General features: G+C 28.2%; 1 protein-coding gene and 1 long non-coding RNA gene across 6 annotated transcripts in view; one reads left to right on the top strand and one right to left on the bottom strand.

The window, feature by feature from the left end:
* The window catches only part of LOC129969347 (glutamate receptor ionotropic, kainate 2-like), a 417,754-nt gene that overhangs the window by 370,241 nt on the left and 28,582 nt on the right, over positions 1-18,931 (bottom strand). The gene's annotated exons all lie outside the window — the stretch shown is intronic.
* Positions 1-18,931, top strand: part of LOC129969348 (uncharacterized) — a 120,062-nt gene that overhangs the window by 87,387 nt on the left and 13,744 nt on the right. Inside the window, exon 2 of the long non-coding RNA XR_008784496.1 lies at positions 10,701-10,893. This is a non-coding gene — a long non-coding RNA (uncharacterized LOC129969348). The remainder of the gene's footprint in view (positions 1-10,700; positions 10,894-18,931) is intronic.

Genomic DNA, 18,931 nt, shown 5'->3' with positions numbered 1-18,931 from the left:
TTCTGCCCACTAGAAGAACATAATATTACCAATTTAGCGACAAATAGTCAAAACAGCTCAACCTAGACAATCAACAACTATTCCTAAATCGGGTTTTAGCAGTTTAATATAAATCTCATCTTATCGTAAAACATAGATTTAAAGTTTAATAACTAAACAAAATTTCGGCTGGTGAGCAGGAATTCATCAGATCAGACAAAATAATTATATATCCATAGTATACCAGAATTTCAATTCTATATGAACTCGTAGAATTTTGGTTACTTAAGATATACTTGGAAATTTTTAATTTTACAAGGCTTTTCTCTTACCTTTATAATATTTAGAAAAACATATTTCGTCAAGCTGCTTTGTCAACCTTCTGTTAGTTTAAAATGTCCCTACTCATAACAGAAGAGATTAATTCTGAGCATTTTCTTTGGATTTTCAGCGTTTCGGTATTTATCTCTGAATATTTTGTAATATCACTCTTGCAATAAAGGACTGCAGACGGAATTATATAACTGAGAAGTAATTTGAAGTGGCTTTGAAACACGCCTCAATGATGAAAATGATTGCTATGAGAAATGTTTCGCCATTTTATTGTGACCATTTTCTGAGAGCGGACATTTGAAATGGAATATTCTCTTTGAGTGTATTCGACTGAAAATTGCGTCTTCATAAATTACGATTGGGAATGCATCCTTAAAATGTGAAATAGATGTTGAGTTCATTCAATAAGTCAGTCATCTATGAAAGCAGCCGTTGACAGAATACTGGATTGCTATAGTAAATATGCATATTGAACACTTATTTAAAATTATGATGAGTACTTGAATGTTGCTTGGCATTGCTTATTATTTATTATTAACATTTTAAAAGTGTCTGCATTCAATAACACTATGTGAGGAAATTAAACATTAAACGCTTCACAGTGTAAAAATATATGAGAAAGTCAAAAGGAGACAGCGCTGCTTTTTCATTTTGTTAATGCTTTTGATGCTGAACAACAAAGTTTCTGCTTTAATAGAAATTAATTCAATGAAATATATCATTTTTACTGCCAAAATTAAAAAACAAACAAACATTCTGATTAGACGAGAAATACCATGCTATATCATTATAAGTCTCCTTTATCAGAAAAATTCAATGAAATAAACAATTTTAACTATCAAACACAAAAAACTAAATTTTACAAAAGCTTGCAAATTAGACGAGAGATGTATTGCTACATATTATAAGCAGACTTTTTCAGAAATGCAGTGACACAACATTAAGGGTGAATTTTAGATGAAAGCTGGGTCATTTGAAAGACAAAGGTTATGCACACGTACACGTTGTACAAGGTAGGAATCTACTTTTAAGAAATATTTAATTTCACCCCACTTAACTTTGAATATTAGAAAAAATGAAAGGTCTGATAAGCGTAAAAAATGAAAATATCAATATTCTGTGCATAAAGAGCATGCATCCATTATACCACAGATCTCCAATAACATTGGAGTCTCATCAATTGCTATAAAATATTTTTCTCGCGATTAAAGTGGTTCATTTTATTATTTTTGTAACAGCCCAAACAAACATTCACTATTTAATTTTCAAATGCTTCGCTCGAAAATTATCTATAGATTTAAAAAAAAAATGCCAAAATTGTCTGAAAAATATAATTTGATGATTCTATTTTTAATTAATTTACATAAATAAGATTTGTAGATGCAATTTAATATAAAATAAGTATTTCTTTAAATAGACACAAACGCAAATATATTGAAAGATTTCTGGATTTTCAATTATTGCAAGAATATATTTATACACAATATTATTACTTCGGTTAAGTACCAAAAATGACAAAAAATGATGCAAAAGCTTTATTTTGAGATCAAATGAGGAAATTAAACAAATGGAGCTGTTTAGCTTCATCTTTACACGTTAAACGTATAAAACAGGAAATGTTTCTTTTTCTTATCATTATCAAATACTCCTGGTTTGGTTTGGTTATATTAATCTCCCGTTTGAAGCAACACTAGGGCTATTTTGGGACTGACCTCGTAATTTTGAACCGAGGTCAGATGACGAGGACGACACCTGAGCTGGCACCCCCTTCTCCCCACCCCACCCCACCACACCACACCACACCAGCGGGAGGACGTTTGGTCATGACGGATTTAACGTGCAACAGACCCCCTTACACGACGGTTCTTCGGTGGAATGGGGTCACGAACCTGAAACCCTCCGGTTCCAAAGCCGAGACCCTACCACTAGGCCACCGCGGCCCATCAAATACTCCTGAGTGCCCTGAATAATAAATTGTATGAACATAAATAACACTCATAAAAAATTGTTGGTAAAGGATTTCAAAATTTTGAATCGTAGTCAGTTGATCTCCAGCTTCTTAGAATATTCCACAATCCATTAATAGAATGCATTATAAAAGACATAGTAAAGACCAGTGTAATACCGCAAAAAAAGTTTAAATGCAGAGATTAATCTCTTCGCATACAATGGCGTATCTAATATCTGAGATGTTAAGAATATTTACTTTTAAATCTGGAATTAAGCAACTTAATTAAGTATTTAAAAATGTAAAAATCACTTAGAAACGCTTCAATATCTCAAATGCTCCTTATATTATTATACGAATCAAAATAACAATAAATGTCCAAAATAGGATGTGTCATCTAAATAAAAAAATCAATCAATTCATAGGTCAAGGGGTTAACAAATCACTGTCAGATTGTTTCAAATCGTTATTTTCATGCCTGGATGGGGTTGTACCATTTAAAATTGGCGAACGGATTCATATGTATTCCCGAGTTAAGATTTGCTTCCGAAATTGCCCGTCAAACTTTGATGTTGAAATCTAGAATCTAATTACCCTCCTTCCAATTTCCTATCGTCCCACTTTCACAGGAAGATGTTAAGACCACCTATTTGCATTTGAATGAAATGCCAGTATAGTAGAGGGAATTTTTAAATGATTATTTCCCTAATAATGAAATATAAATTGTACTCAAATTAACAATAAAAATAAAAGTATCTGATACTCTTTTGATCCTTATAAAAGAATATTTACTAATAATGGTGTTTCTTCGATGCTACTTGTTACTTTCATGGCTCATAAAATCTTCACATTTTTATTCGTTAGAATCCAATAGATGGCGCTGTGCACGGATTGATGTTTATTTAATCAGAAAATCTATATTAGCAATCATATAAGTTTTTTTTTTTTAATTAAGTTACAATAACATTTTCATATGGGGTTATGGGGAGACAATCTATTAGATACCTTGTAGTAATTTGTGAGGTTTAATGCTGCATATCACAATTGCCATTCAATCTATATTTACTCAAATTCTTGCAAATGCATACCATGAAATTGAATATCACTCTATAGCTGTTGTGTCCTGTATTGAGATTTATTAAATTTCAGTTTCAAATGTAAGCAATTGAATCTCATATTTTTGTTCTACAGAACTTTGCAATCTGTCGAAGATAATTCAGACATCTTCACTTTAATATAGTATCATACTAAAATAAATATTAAATAGAATTTAAATCATTGAGCATGTGGTGATTGAAACGAAAGGATCAGACATGTTCAAAATTTTTGTTTAATTAGTATAGAAATTATTTATGACAAATTTAAAAAATAGTTTCGGTCGATAAAAAAACTCATAAAAAATTCTTACTGAAATTATACATATAGTTTATAAGAGCGGTTTCTTTAACATTTTAATTATTGGCACAGTCAGATTAAATGTAAGCGTTCTGTCAAAAGAGCTGTGTCAACTATTTTATTACATTTAAGAAAACCTCTTATTTGCACGATAAATATAAAATGTCATTTTAAACTTTAAATAGTATATCACTGTGCTACAAAAATCCTTAAATTCCAATGCAGTTCAAACATTAAGGAAATTTAATTGTCCTCTTAAATGAGTGTTAAGATGAAAAAAGAGGGTTGTAGATTTTCCGTTTTTCTCATGTTGTTGACAATTATGAATTTTAAAGACTAGCTGCGAATATTTTTAGTTTCTTAGATAAATATTCTACCAATTAGACATAAAATAAAATAAAATAATAAATATAGAATATAAAATAGAATCAAATGATTTCATGAGAAGTAGGGTGACATCGTAATAACTTCATAAGTCTTAAAGAAGGTAAAATAAACAAAGGTAAATCTCTAAAATATGGATTAAAAATAGAGTGAAAAATTATTTTTATAATCGTGAAAATATCCTTATAAAATTCCTTTTCATTTTGAAGGTATTGTTTTATAATCAGTTGCGTCTCACATGAAACACCTACTCTTTAATTTAAATAAATCGAGCACAAATCCCTTTGATAAAACCTTTGTTATTTCACATATTATAAAATGGCCTATTTATCTACACTTCCACAATCTCAATTGGTAATTTTCTTCCTCGTTGTGTCTTTAAATTATCCGATAAAACACACGTTTTCTACTAGGCTACTTTAAATTACAATTTCAGTCTAGCGTTTCAAAAACTGCTTTTTAAGATTACCCATTACTAATTATCCAATAAAGCTAAAAATAGTTCATTTCTTGTGTCATTCAAATTCGGAACTTTCTATTATAAAATCTAAATGTCATGGACTTTTATATAGAAAGAACAACCAGAATTTAATTCACATTTATATCATTATTTTCGTTGCTGTAAAACCAAAGGTAATTAAATTTTATTCACATGATTCATTTTAAATTTTATCCATTATAATAACTCCATTTATTACATCACAATTCATTTATCTACTTTACATCACTTTAATACACTAACATATTTCGCCATTTCACCCATCAATGCAACTATAAAAAGGTATATTTTTATCCGCCAGATCGCATGTATTTCAATGGAAAAGTTTTATGATTAACATTTCTGCCAAGAGAGTTTCTTTGTAAGTCAATATATCTTCATCACTTTGACTTCTTGAATGATTCTTGACTCCTTGGGATCTAGATCAATCACTCGAAAGGAGAAGATGCTGAAATGACAAAGCAAACCCTTCTTTTGATTCAACCCACTTGAAAAGAACGAAGAACGGGAAGACGAGGGTTGTCTCCTTGCTGAAATGGTATATTAATAGCACTTTCCATGCCACCCTTTGAGACTTTCCTTCTGCGGGTATGCTGGACAAAGATGGTTCAATTTGTTGGCAGATTAATTCGCTAAATCGATTCTAACATGAGTTCAGTTTTGTTTGGGAAGTATTTTATATGGAGGTGTGAAAAGAATATTTGGATTTTAGATATTTTAAGAATGAATAATATAACTTCTGTTTTGTGCGATATGATTTGAGATTTAAAAAAAAATCAGTCATCGTTTAAATAGAAGCGATGCAAATGTTATACTTAAAAACCCGCTGTCTAACGAGGAAGTCGTGTGCAATATGATGCATTAATTAAGAGACATTTGATGCTGAAATTAAAACATGTCAAGGAACAGGAAATGCTTTTTTTTACGTCCCTCAGCTGTGTTAAAACCTCATTTAATAAAACATTTTGATACACTAACGTTTTAGGTAAAGAAAGGTTACAGTTTTCTGCAATTAAAATAAATCGAGTCATGAAGTTTCGATTATCATCGTTTTAAATAATTTCAATGGCTGCATCGAAGATGATTTGCCAAACAAATGGCAATATTCCCCTGAAACGATCGTTGACTGGTTAAAAAAGGAAGCTTCTATCGTCCGTAATTAATCTTCCTAAAATTGATCGATAAATGGTTCAATATCATTTAAAATAGATATTCAAAGCTTCATATCGCGTTAAGTTTTAGTCAAAGAAATGTAGTTTTGTTTAAAATGTCAGTGTGTAAAAAGTTTCTTAATAAATATGAATAATTGTACCAGGAAATTCGATAAAAATTTAGGTTTTTATTGACGTTGTACATGTTTCAGCAATATCTGTATTGACTCATGAAGTATAAATTATACTTCTTTGTTTTTCTAAGCATTTCTTCAACTGAAAGAATATGCCTACCTTTACTCTTCGAGAAATTAGCTTTTAGCCATAATTGGAACGGACATTCTGAAAATATCATTGTTGCTTTCTTTTTTTAAAAAAAAGTTTTTATATTAAATTTTTGTGTTTTAATTCATTTTATAAGATGCCTATTTAAATAAAAATTGATTTTATGGTCTTATCCTAATTTGATACTGATATTATGCATCTCAAAATGTTTTACGAACTTATGATTTTATTAGCAATGTTAAAAAAATAATTCACCCATAGCATTACAGCAACATATATCATAAAAAGAATCGGTTGAATAATATATACATTTGAATGAAACATTTCCAAAATATAATTTAATAGGAATTACAAAAAATATATCTAAACTTACGAGCCCATAAAAAAATATCAAAATGCAATCAAATAGCAGAAAAAATTTGTTGTTTTATTTCTCCAGAGTAATACCAGTTTCTTTTAGCCCGTTTAACCACTATTTGAATACGGATTTATTTGACGGTTATCCGATTCTTTTCTGACGGTCATTTATCAATATATAATTTCCGGTTGAATCACCCTTAAGTTCAAATTGTTCAAAATTCAGATTTCCAATCTGAAATGATAGTTTCGATGAAAAGGCATAACAATTAATTTTAATGTCAGTTTCATCAATCTTAAATATATTATGCCAAGTTTGACATAATTCGCAGTCGAAAATGTTTCAGATTTTTATTAAATTTTTTCAAGGATCATCGAAGACATATTAGGTTAGATTGCATACAAGAATTATTCTGGAACGCGATCGTTTTGTTAGCAAAGCTGCTTATTATCTTTTGAATGCATATGGTATATTGCCATTTCTAGAATTTAAATTTCATCAATTGATCCTTTTGTTTCAAATAATATTTAAATAAAAATCAATTCTATATAAATGCTTTATCTTTTATAAAACTAAAATAAAGCTCATAATACTTTTCTATTACTGTTTCAATTTTGATATTCTTTTCCTGCTTTTAAATATTTAAATGAAATGCCAACGACAAAACTATAAATGCGCATATTTGATAGGCTGAATGTCTATGCATACACAACTTTTATACGCTTTTATATGTTAAAAGCAACGATTTTGGAATGATAAGAGAAGGAGACGAGAGCATCGAATTTTCTTTCAACGACTCCATCAATTGTTCTCAAAGCGAATCTTCAAAGAAACAATATTATTTTCAAAAAAAGAAAACATATCAAAGCGAATTGAGAGAGTGATGCAGAATGGAAATAGAGTAAATTCTCGCCTTGCATTTCTTATTTCCAAGGTATATCCGGAAATGGCATATAAAACAGTTTTTATTCTTCGCTCGAATATTCAGAACTTTAAAGCACAACGTCGTTCTTTTTTTTTTTTTTGTCGTCGTCCTTTTTCTTGCTGCTCAAGTTCAGCCTTTGTTTTTCCATCGAATAAGTACTCTAAAAGCCATTTGCTGGCAAAATACTTTACCTGCTCTCTCCTTTACGCTGTTAACGTATTGTTATTTTCAGAAAAAAAGACATCTTTACCTATATCTTCATATACATTTTCCAGGAAATCCTTGAATATTTTCTTTAGTCTTCAAAGAGAAAATTCTCAATCTCCTTGGAGTAAGCTTGATGGCCATCATGCTCATAAAAAACAACCTCGTCACGAGAATGGAACTGTTCCAAGGTTAGTCAGGGATGCTTCAGCAAATCTGTGGGACGTCAGAATCTGACCCTGCGAACAGATGGAAGTGACAGGATTCGCTTTATAGGATGCTTTCCCTGTAAAAGCTAAAAAGTTTGCGATTCTTCTAAAGCAGACGATTTTTTTTTAATGCGCGCTTCCTATTTCTTCCATCTTGTCCTTTTATTCTTTTTCTAGCACAGTTTCATGTGTCGGCTTTCCTTTTTGTCTATGTTTTGAAACTCATGAATCATGTATAAACCTGCATGAGAAAGAATTCTTTTAAGTTATTCTGTTCTTCGTTTTTGAGTTAGAAATTCTTTTTTTGGTTCCATCTGATAAAGAAGAATACACTTGAAAAATATTTCTTTATTTTTATTCCTATCTTCTACAAATATATTCCCTAAAACTGCGTTATGAGAATTTTAATAATTTGATACCATTACATAAAAATTTGTTTATGTTTTTAATAGATTTTTAACTTTTTAAATCGGTACGAATAATAAATGAGAATATGTGTGTGTATATGTTCACTCTCTACAGGCCAGACCTTTCGATATGCAGCTACCTCATTTGGCCCTTATATATCTTGGAAGATGAAGGTGGAAATATCTCAAAGTGATTTTTAATAATTTTTATTAGGATTTTAATTAAAAATTAAGTTGAATTTTCCTATTTTTTGAGGTCTCTTCCAAAAATACTATTAGATAAAAATTAATTTTGCATCATTTCAAAATTTAAGGATATTAATTTAATAACAGTCAAGCAATTGTTTTTCTATATTTCGACATTTTTTTTTAAAAAAATATTCTTATTCTAATTTTCAACAATATTCTTGAAAATTAAACCACCTTCATCATTTCATTCGATATTTAATCACGTGATTTTCTACAATCCTTAAAAGCTAAAAAAGGGTTTGTTTAGTATATGTGTAGTTTACAGGATGAATAAAGAAATGAAATTCAATACTGCGAAATTCAGAAGATAAGTGAACACGTCAAATGCATTTTTCATTGCTCTATGGTGATATGAGATAGACTTTCGTTCGGAAGAGTTATGTACACAATAAACAGAACTGAAATAAGACAACTAAAACAACATGGCATCAATGTCTGACAGTTTGGCTGAAAAATACACATGAAGTCATACCTAAACGGTTTAAGAAACTTCAAATATACCCAATATCGTCGGCAAAACAGTTTGTTGCCAAAGACTACAAATAAATAATAAAGCAGATTGGGTAGTGCGTATGTGTGTGTGTGCTGCCACTCTAGAAACCAAACTTATTGCTTTAGAGCTACCATGTTTAACGCAAATGGATTTTGGACGTTGGAAATGCGCATTTTGTAGTAATTGATTTGAAACTTTAATAAGACTTTTATTTTGTTAGCTATTTAATAATCAGAGCACGTTCCGAATCTTGAAGGAGGAAGAAGGACACCACATAACACTTCAGCATAAGATAGCTTTCATTTAGATTTTACTGGCATGTATTGCTTTGTTTTTCTTGTGACTATAACATCTCAGAAATTAATTTAATCTGTTCTGTTATCAAAGGTAAGAAATGTCTATTTGCTTTCTTCTGTACAAGGGAAAAAATTGTAATCATAACAAATTTCAAAATCAAAATTTCCCCCTGAATCTGATTTTTATTTGTTTTGAAATGATGCATTTCTATCTTTCATCCCGGTCTATGTCTCTACGAAGACAATAATTAAAAAACATTTAACTTAAATAAATAAATTTTGCATATCATCTATGATCTCGTATATTTCTATCAAATTTTGAATGAAATTCATACAGAGAAAAACCGTTTTGATGTCTCAATGCAAGTGAAACGCTATAAATAAATAACATAAACAGACTGATAAGTTAGGCTTGGTACACTTATTTATTATCAAAAATATCTACAGATATCAAACTTTGAATCAAAATCATGACGTGTTTTGGCAGTTTATAGATCTATATTTCCACATACGTGTAAACGCGATAATTGAAATTCAACGACTGTGAAAAATGAAATTTTGTTCACAATTTTAACTTCTAAAGAGTAGACTTTTATTAAATTGTGAGCCAAAGCCTCTAAAGGAATGACCGTCTATCCATCTGGACTTTTGAGTACATAAAATGAAATTATTCAAATTTAATGCTTTAGAAAATTATCATTTTAATAGGATTAATCGTTATAAACAGATCGGAGACATTTTTATAGGAACAACTTTTACGTGCATGTTAACTATTTTTTCTTGCATTTCTATCACAAAAAAGTGATTAAACATAAATTAATAAAAAGTTTTAGATATATCAAAGACATATAAATAGTTCTATAATAGTTCTAATGAATATAAATTGTTCTATTGTTAAATCAAGCTGCCACAAAAAAAAAGAAAATTAAAAACAAGATTCTCAATCAACTTAAGAATTTAATGTTGCCATTCAATAATAAGAAATAAGTGATTTCTGTGCCACGTTCATTAACGCTTTATATATATATATATATATATATATATATATATATATATATATATATATATATATATATATATATATATATATATATATATATAAGCATTTAAGACACAAAATAAATTAAATTAAAATCCGCATATCTTAAATGAAATATAATAGAAACATAGTAAAAAAATTAAAGGCTGTATAACATAACGCAAGTTAAAAGTTAAAATGGTTGGACTTACCATCCTAAAAAACCAGAATTTTGAATAAACTACAAAGTCTGGAAAGATTGAACAATTTATTTTTATCTTAGTCCATTTAAGTTATAAGATATTCTTACAAAATTAAGGAAAAAGTCTTGAAAAGTACGATGAATACAGTACGTAACATAATGCATTTTATAATATTTATTTATCAAAATGATGTATTGCTTTTCAAATGCATATCTATTCTTTTCTCCGCAAAAGAAAGAAGAAAAAAACATACACATATAATCTCAGCATACAAAAACATTATTTGTATCAACTTCCAGCATTCATTATTAGAAACAGCGCCAGCAAAATAATAAAAACATCCATTTTCCGTCTGTTTCCCTAGGACATTCAATGTCGTGCTATCAACTGCAGTAACAGTGGATCATTGTGCGACCGCATGACCGACATTAACGGATGTCTCCAGAGAAATAAGGATGATTTATAGGAGGGAAACTGTTGCTGATAAATTGTTCCCGCCCATCTCCCCTTGCCACTTTCCTAAAAGTTATAGCCAGCCTTATTATCCGGCCTAAATGGTATGAAGGAAAATATAATCTGGTAAATGAGTGTTTGTTGTGATGTAAAAGCATTATACTACTTACAATATTTTAATATCTCTTTCAATTCAGTATATTTTTGAATAATTAACATTTTGCTTAATACAAATGCAGCATTGTTGCTGTTTGCATGAAAGAAAATTCTATAACTACTCAATTGCTCAAAAATTAGCAAATTTTTAATTTAATCCTTAAGAACCTATTCATTTCTCAATTGTTTTAGTATTAAAGTGAAGGATTAATTTTGAAATTAACAAAAAAATAAACGGTACATGAAAATTTATAAAGGTCGCAGATATTCTTCAATAAATTAAAACCATCAAAGCATGTATTAGTGAATAAAATAATATTATACTATACAATATTAAGTAAAGTGATTATTTAAGAGATTTAGAGATGTCAATATAATTTTAAAGATTTTACTTGAAATACCCTTTTTAGTTTTATATGCATTTAAAACATTCCTTGTGTCTTAAGTTTTGTGGATTTAAAATAAAGTTATAGTTCGGATTTCTTTTAATCATAGATAGAAATGTGAATACGAATTTTAGATTTCATTTCCTTTTAAATAATTAAATCATTGTTAATTCAAAAAAATACAAATTTCTAAAAAAAACGAAATAAATGCAAAAAAAGAATAATTTCAGAAAATGAATTTTTAAATGAAATTCTAAAACATATGCGTTTCATGTGTCAGTTTATATTTTAGTAAATATAAACTTAAATAAAAAGAAATTAAATATTTAAGCACCTGGAACATTTAACAACATTTTTAAAAATTAGAATTATTTTTAAATTTTTATACGAAGTATTTAATATCCTTTGGTTTTAAAAACATGTTTAATGCTTCCATATTCTAAAGTAGACATATACAAAATTTGATGACTCCAAATTAATAATCTCCATAAGAGATCAATGGAATTCTAGGTATTATATTTTAGGTCCAAGAGAGTTTTAGAGGAAATAAGAGTCTAAAGTATTTAAAGGTGCTAGTTTGAGATTCGTCAATTATAAATGGCAATTTTTTTGTAAGTGGCAAAGATCTTTCTAAGCTACAATATGTTGAATATTTTAGCATTTACTGTGGATTTTGACAATAACTTTTAGCTCTAATTTTACACTAAAATAATTTTACAATTTTAAATTTGAAAAGTATTATTTTTTAGTTATATTAACTCAATTGTCTTGCATCTTTTCTCTAAATTTTGATAAAACTTTAAAAATATTTTTGCATACTTTTACCAAGCAATTTTCGTTATTACAATGAAATTCAAAACTTTTTTAATACTTCTCATTTAATAGCGTCGATAATAACTTATAATAAAATAAATAACTATGTTATTTATTAAAATAAAATAAAGAAATAATATAAACTTATGTTAATCATGAACTTAGTTCACTTTAAGAATATGAACATGATATTAGTGCAATGAGATATACAGTGAGTGATTAGAAAATAGAAAGTTGCGTATGTAATACTGCTATGAAATCATGGAAGTTCATTCTATTAAAATGGTTCATGTACACAATAAGTACATAATATGTAAGTTTATTTTAATAACATGGATTTAGAGTATATCGCAATTTGATCCATGAAAATATTTATTCATGTATGAAAATATTTATCACGAAATATTAGTAAAAATATTTTTGTACGTGAGCACATTTATTAGGAATATCAGGATATGGATAAGAAATTAAACTGAATTTAAACGCAATATTCTTATTGAACAAACGGATCGCCAATAACGTCAATTAAATAAAATATCCATTACTTCATCGACTGTAATATCAAAATATGATTACAAAAATTGAATTACGAAAAGAAAATATCAACCACTTAATGACTTGAACGGATAAGATTATTTTTTTCCACTTGGAACAATTACAAAATCAAAACAAGATTTTTTTAAAGTTACTAATTATTTTCAATTTTCATGGTTAATTTTGAAATTGTTTATTTTAGTGTAAAAGAGTATATAATTAATAAAATTACTGTTCTATCAGTCTCAGAAGGAAAAAAAATATAATTAAGTAGATTCCTAGAAAAACTTAAAGCATGATGACTAAAGTTAAAAATGTATTCCTTTAATATTTAAAGTTATTCGCACATATTAAGTAAAATATTAAAATAAGTATATAATTAAAATTAGGATGAAAACATGCTTCCATCAATAAAATTATTCTGTATGACAAATTTTTTTAAAAAAAATTGAGGAGCTTTTTAATAAATAAAATACTTATAAAATATGAAAATCTTAAAATTTAAAGGAAGCAATCTTTCAATTAATAAAGTCTGTTGTCAGTATGTTAATATCAAATGTAAAAATCAATATCTAATGCATTCAAAATTCATTAAAAAATATCTTATTTGATGATCATTTGTGAATTAAAGCATATATCCAACTGACATTCGATATATCAAACATTAACCTATATATTTATAAGCATATATATGATAATTGAAACAGGAATTAACAATATATAATTAGAATTCCTCATAGTTTCGAATAGTAACTATTAAGATGTGTTTACTGGAAAGGGAAGAAAAAAACTAATTAATAATTTAAGAAATCAGAGCAATTTTACTAACCTCAACATTTTTGTGTATCATCATTATTTTATTATCAAAACTGTTTCCAGTTATGCATAATTTGTAACAGAAATACAAGACATTTTTCATGCATTCCAGTCAGTAACACTGAAGGAGACAAGAATTCTTTTATACCGTGTTTCCACATAATCTATTTTAATGCTTCATTTTTTTTCAATATATTCTTGATATTCAATTCAAAACTATAGAATTTTAAACTGTTTTGATATCATTACGAAAGTTGAAATAAATATCAATTAAAAAAAAATAATGGTAAAATATAAGCAAATGGGCCTATTCTAAATTTGTTAAATTCTCAATTAATTAACTTCTCCATCACTGCTGCACCTCTCCTGGCACATTGTAGCTCTAAATTGAATTGATCTGCTTCCAATCATAGAAATGTGATTTCGCTTGTAGAGGAGGAATTTCATTTAACCACGTGCACCATGGGCAATTCAAGAAACTCATCAAGTAGTAAAGATGGCTTATTGGTGATAGTTTCAAGAATTTAGCTTGAAGTACTTAATCCCAGTTTAAATCAAAAGATCAAGGCAAGCTTCAGAGAGAATTCTTAAATACATTAAATTACATCAGGATAAATCCTACCGGGCAAATTATATTTTTAATGAATGAAGGTTAGCTTTAGCGTTTCATTTGAAGTTAGTTCCTCAATTTATGAATTATAAGCAAGTGAGTATATTTATGGTAAATTGTGATAACATTTCTAAAGATAAAACATCTTTCTGAAATCTTTTAACTCCTTAAGGGCCATTTTTTTCTAGTCATATTATGTTAAAATATTTTTAGGCTTGAAATTGGATTAAGAAAAGGAATTCCTTTAGCTTATCAGATAAATTTAATTTGATTAATTAATTAATTTGGTTAATTAATAATTAAGTAACAAATCAAGACACATCATTTTGTGTGAGATAAAGAACTGAAGCATCTAAGTTTCTGTCTTTCTAAAAAAGTTTGTCAGAACTTATGCCAACCTACATAATTTCATACAAAGATAGATAAATTTGGTGGGAAGCATACTTCCCACGGCCCTTGAAAGGGTCAATTAAAAACAGAAAACTCTCAGTGGATATGTAGATATATGTAAAGGCAATCTTCTGAAATAGAGATATATGAAATTGTAATTTATTTTAAATGTATATTTTTAATCTTATTTTTCATGCACAGTTTTTTTCCTGTGGATTGAAGAACCATTTGTAATTTCATAAATATCCGTCATGTAAACATTGAAGAATATATAGTATAATTCATAGATATTCGCCTTGTAGCAAATGGCTGCAATTTCTTTGTAAACAGTGCCATTAAGAAAAATTTGAAAACAATACGAAAGAAAGATTAACGTTTGTTAGAGGAGTAATAATTGACCACATTTGCAATTTGTAAGTAGTAATCTATTTTATTACCATAGAAAATTCTATCTGAAGTGCACTCATTGTTGGAGACAAAAGAAACCTAGGGAAGAGATACTTAGCCATAACTTAGTCAGTGCGCTAGAAGATATAGTCACAGAAAGAACTAAACAATGCCCATATTTTGTTTATTTAAATAAATCATGCTATTGATTCTATACTTTGCCTGTACATTCTGTACGCAGTCTCCTGTCACACATTTCAATCAATCAGAGATTGTCTTCATTTCCATTTCTCAAATTATTTTCCATCTGATTTTTTTAACTGCATCCTGATCTACTATATCATAAAAAATAAGTGAACACAGATTATATGTATATTTTTACACATTTTATCTCTCAGCACTATATTTCTAAGTTATTACTACAAATTATATTTCTAAGTTGAAAAATTATGTAAACGGTCTCATCATAATATAATTTCTTATATAATTGTAAATTCTGTATATAGTTATTTTTGTTTCGTTTTCCTATTGTAAATATTTTGATAATTAAATAAAATTCCCGTAACATGCCCACCAAACCGTTCAGTGACCAGAATGGTCACGGATACGGGGTATGAGACGGCGTTCTGTTCTGTACATTCTGTAGGTTATTAATAGCAAATGAAAATATTAAAAGGACAAAAAAATGCAATATTTTTATGCATTTATCGATCCATTTTCAACGATCACAATTAGGGCATGATATTTTACGATCTTTACACGATGTTGTTCTGAATGTCTGAATAATAAAGTTGTAGTTATATTGTTGAGCGTTTGTGCTTATAGGAAATTTAATATCTATGGGATGGTTAGGAGCATTTCACTGTGTCTGCTGTAAAATAGTATATTGATTAGATGCTGCCCATCCCAGGTAACAAAACATTCATTGCAATATTTTCTATATTCTGAATAATGCACGAAGTTTTTCTGTTGAATATTTCTTATCTTACAGATAGAATATTCTGTGTATTTAAATGAATTATGTTATTGAATCTAGATTCTATTTGTGGATATTTAAATGAATTATGTTATTGAATCTAGATTCTATCTGTGGATATTTAAATGAATTATGTTATTGAATCTAGATTCTATCTGTGGATATTTAAATGAATTATGTTATTGAATCTAGATTCTATCTGTGGATATTTAAATGAATTATGTTATTGAATCTAGATTCTATCGGTTATTAATGACAAAGAAAGTCTTGAAAGAACACACAGAAAGCGCAAGTTTTATGCATTTATTGATCCATTCTGAACGATGAATGAATTAGTCCATGATATTCTACGATCTCGCCAGGATGCTGAATACCAGAAAATATATGATATGAGCATGAAAATACATGAGGATATGGGAAAGATAATGTGAGGCATTTTGTGCTAATAGGGAATTTTGTATCAATGGGAAGGCTAAGAAATTTCACTCTGTCTGTTGTGAAATGATCTGTTGATTAGATGCTGTTCGCACCAGGTAACAAAACATTCATTGCAGTATTGTGCAATATTTTCCTATATTCTGAATATTATACGATATTATTCTGCTGAATATTTTTTTTTATTTTGCAATTTACATATTTTGCATATTTAAATGAATCATGCTATTGATTCTAAATCCTGCTTGTACATTCTATAAGTTGTTAATAACAGAAGGTGTTGAAAGAACACACAATAAAAGAATTCTTATGCATTCAAAGATCCATTCTAAATGAGTCGATTAGTGCAAAGTATTTTACAATCACTACACAATGCTGTTTTTTAAACTGAATACCAGAAAACATGTCGAGGATGTTGTATTGATATTGTTGAGCATTTCGTGCTGATAGGGAATTTTGTATCAATGGGATGACTGGAAACATTTAATTGTGTTTGCTCTTTAAATAGTCTATTGATTAGATGCTGTCCGCCAGCGGTAACAAAACAGTCATTACGATATTCTACAATATTGCATAGTATTGAAATATATTGCAAATATTGTACGATATTATTCTGTTGTATATTTTTTTATTTTATAATTTGCATATTTTACTTATTTAAGAGTCCAGCTGTTAATTATAGATTCTGTCTATGCCTTCGATAGGCTATTAATGACAAAAGAAAATGCTGAAAGGACCCACAGAAAATGACGTTTTTTTTGTTTTGCTTTTGTAAATTCATTCTGAGCAAGCTGGATTAGTTCAACATATTTTACGATCTCGCCCTGATGCTATTTGCTATTCTGAATGACGGAAAATATCGCAAGGATATCGTAACAATGTTGTTGGATATTTTGTGCTAATCAGGGAATTTTTGTATCAATGGAATGGCTAAGAACATTTCATCGTATCTGCTGTATAATAGATGTTGTCCGCTCCGGGTATTTTCGATATTGTACTATTACAGTGTACGCAGTATTGAATGATATTTAAAAAAATGAAAGATTTTGTTTTACATTGCATACATATTAATCAATTCTTGTATAAACAAAGCTTAATCACATTGTTCTCAAATGTTTTCTTTAAATCTTTCCTTATACAGAAACTACAGATGTTTTGGTAGGTTGAGTAGTTTGGAGTAGTCTTGTATATTTTTTCGAACTTTATGTATATTGGATGTCTTTCAGTATGAAAGCGAGGGAGTCTATTGAAATTCAAAATGCAAATACAATTTTTGGGAAACTTAGGATTATTTTTTATTACATAGGTTCTGCAACTATGCATATTTTATCTATAGTTCAGTCATGCAAAATAATTTTCTGTGACAAAAAATAAATAATTTTAAAGGAATAAAATTCCTGATTATTTCCGAAATCCATAACTCTATTGCATCAACAACAGAAAATGCTGGAAGAAGTTTAGAAAAGGTTTTTATTTTTCAGAAAGGTTTGGAGGATAATGTATATGATAATAAAAAAATACTTAATTGAACACATACAGTAAAAATTAAGAAGGTACTAAAACCAAAAAATGTGTTCACACTATCCAAAAGTGCTTTTCGTTTCAACGCAATGACTTATTGAACTTATTTAATGATTTCAACCTTCTTTTGTGACGTTAAATGTACCATTCATAACCTCCAAAAATCAATGGACCAATTAGGAACAAAGGAATGAATATGCAGTTTTTCAAACATTCTGGAAGAATGAATGTACTTTTAATAATTACCAAATTACTTTTTCTTTAAAAATATTATCGATTCTCTCGCATTTTAAAACTTGCGTACAATATTTGATTTTATTTGCTGTCATAAACGACGTATTCTTTACGACGTAATGATGGTTTATTTTATGGTTTATCTTAATCTCTTTGATGAGAATCTAGTAAATTGCTTCAAATATTTTTTTAAAAAAAATTGTTATCATTAATTTGGAAATGTCAGTTATTACAATTATGACGTCAGTAATTTCAAAACCTGTTCTTACTGATAATGTATGGACATAATCTGGAATTAATTAGTTTTTTAATGCTATTGAATTATGGGAAACTGAAAGATTACGTACAAACGAAATTATATCATTTAAAAAAATATTTTAAAATAAAAATTCACCTCGCCTTATTACAAAATATCATTAAGTCTATCTCTGACTCCTCTAATTTTCAAAACGGAAGGAATTAATACGTTTCATTTATTTGATATTATGATATCAAACTGTATTTTCAAACTGAAATATAATTTTCGAATTTTGTTAATGTATAAAAGAAAACCTTTCGATATCAAAAAACTAATTTTGATATTTAATATAAAGTATTGCTGAAAATATAATTGTTTTTAGAATATTTTTATTCTGAAAAAGTAATGTTACACTGCGATTTGTTTCTTATAAAGTATTTCTGCATTTACGTTAGTTTTATTGGATGCTTTGAGGGAATGATTTAAAAGTGAATAGCCTAAGACTTTGTATAAGCCTTTGTTGGCATAAGTCTTTTTAGTTCTTTACCACCCTTTTCAAACCTGAAAAATTGGAATTGGAAGAATTAAAATCATTATGTTCTCTGAAGGCATTCTAGATATGCCCTTTTCATCAATTGAAGTAAAA

Source organism: Argiope bruennichi, chromosome 5 (assembly GCF_947563725.1).
Source record: "Argiope bruennichi chromosome 5, qqArgBrue1.1, whole genome shotgun sequence".
Taxonomy (NCBI): Eukaryota; Metazoa; Arthropoda; class Arachnida; order Araneae; family Araneidae; genus Argiope; species Argiope bruennichi.
The sequence above is the reverse complement of the archived record's forward strand: the minus strand, read 5'-3'. Positions and strand labels throughout refer to the sequence as shown.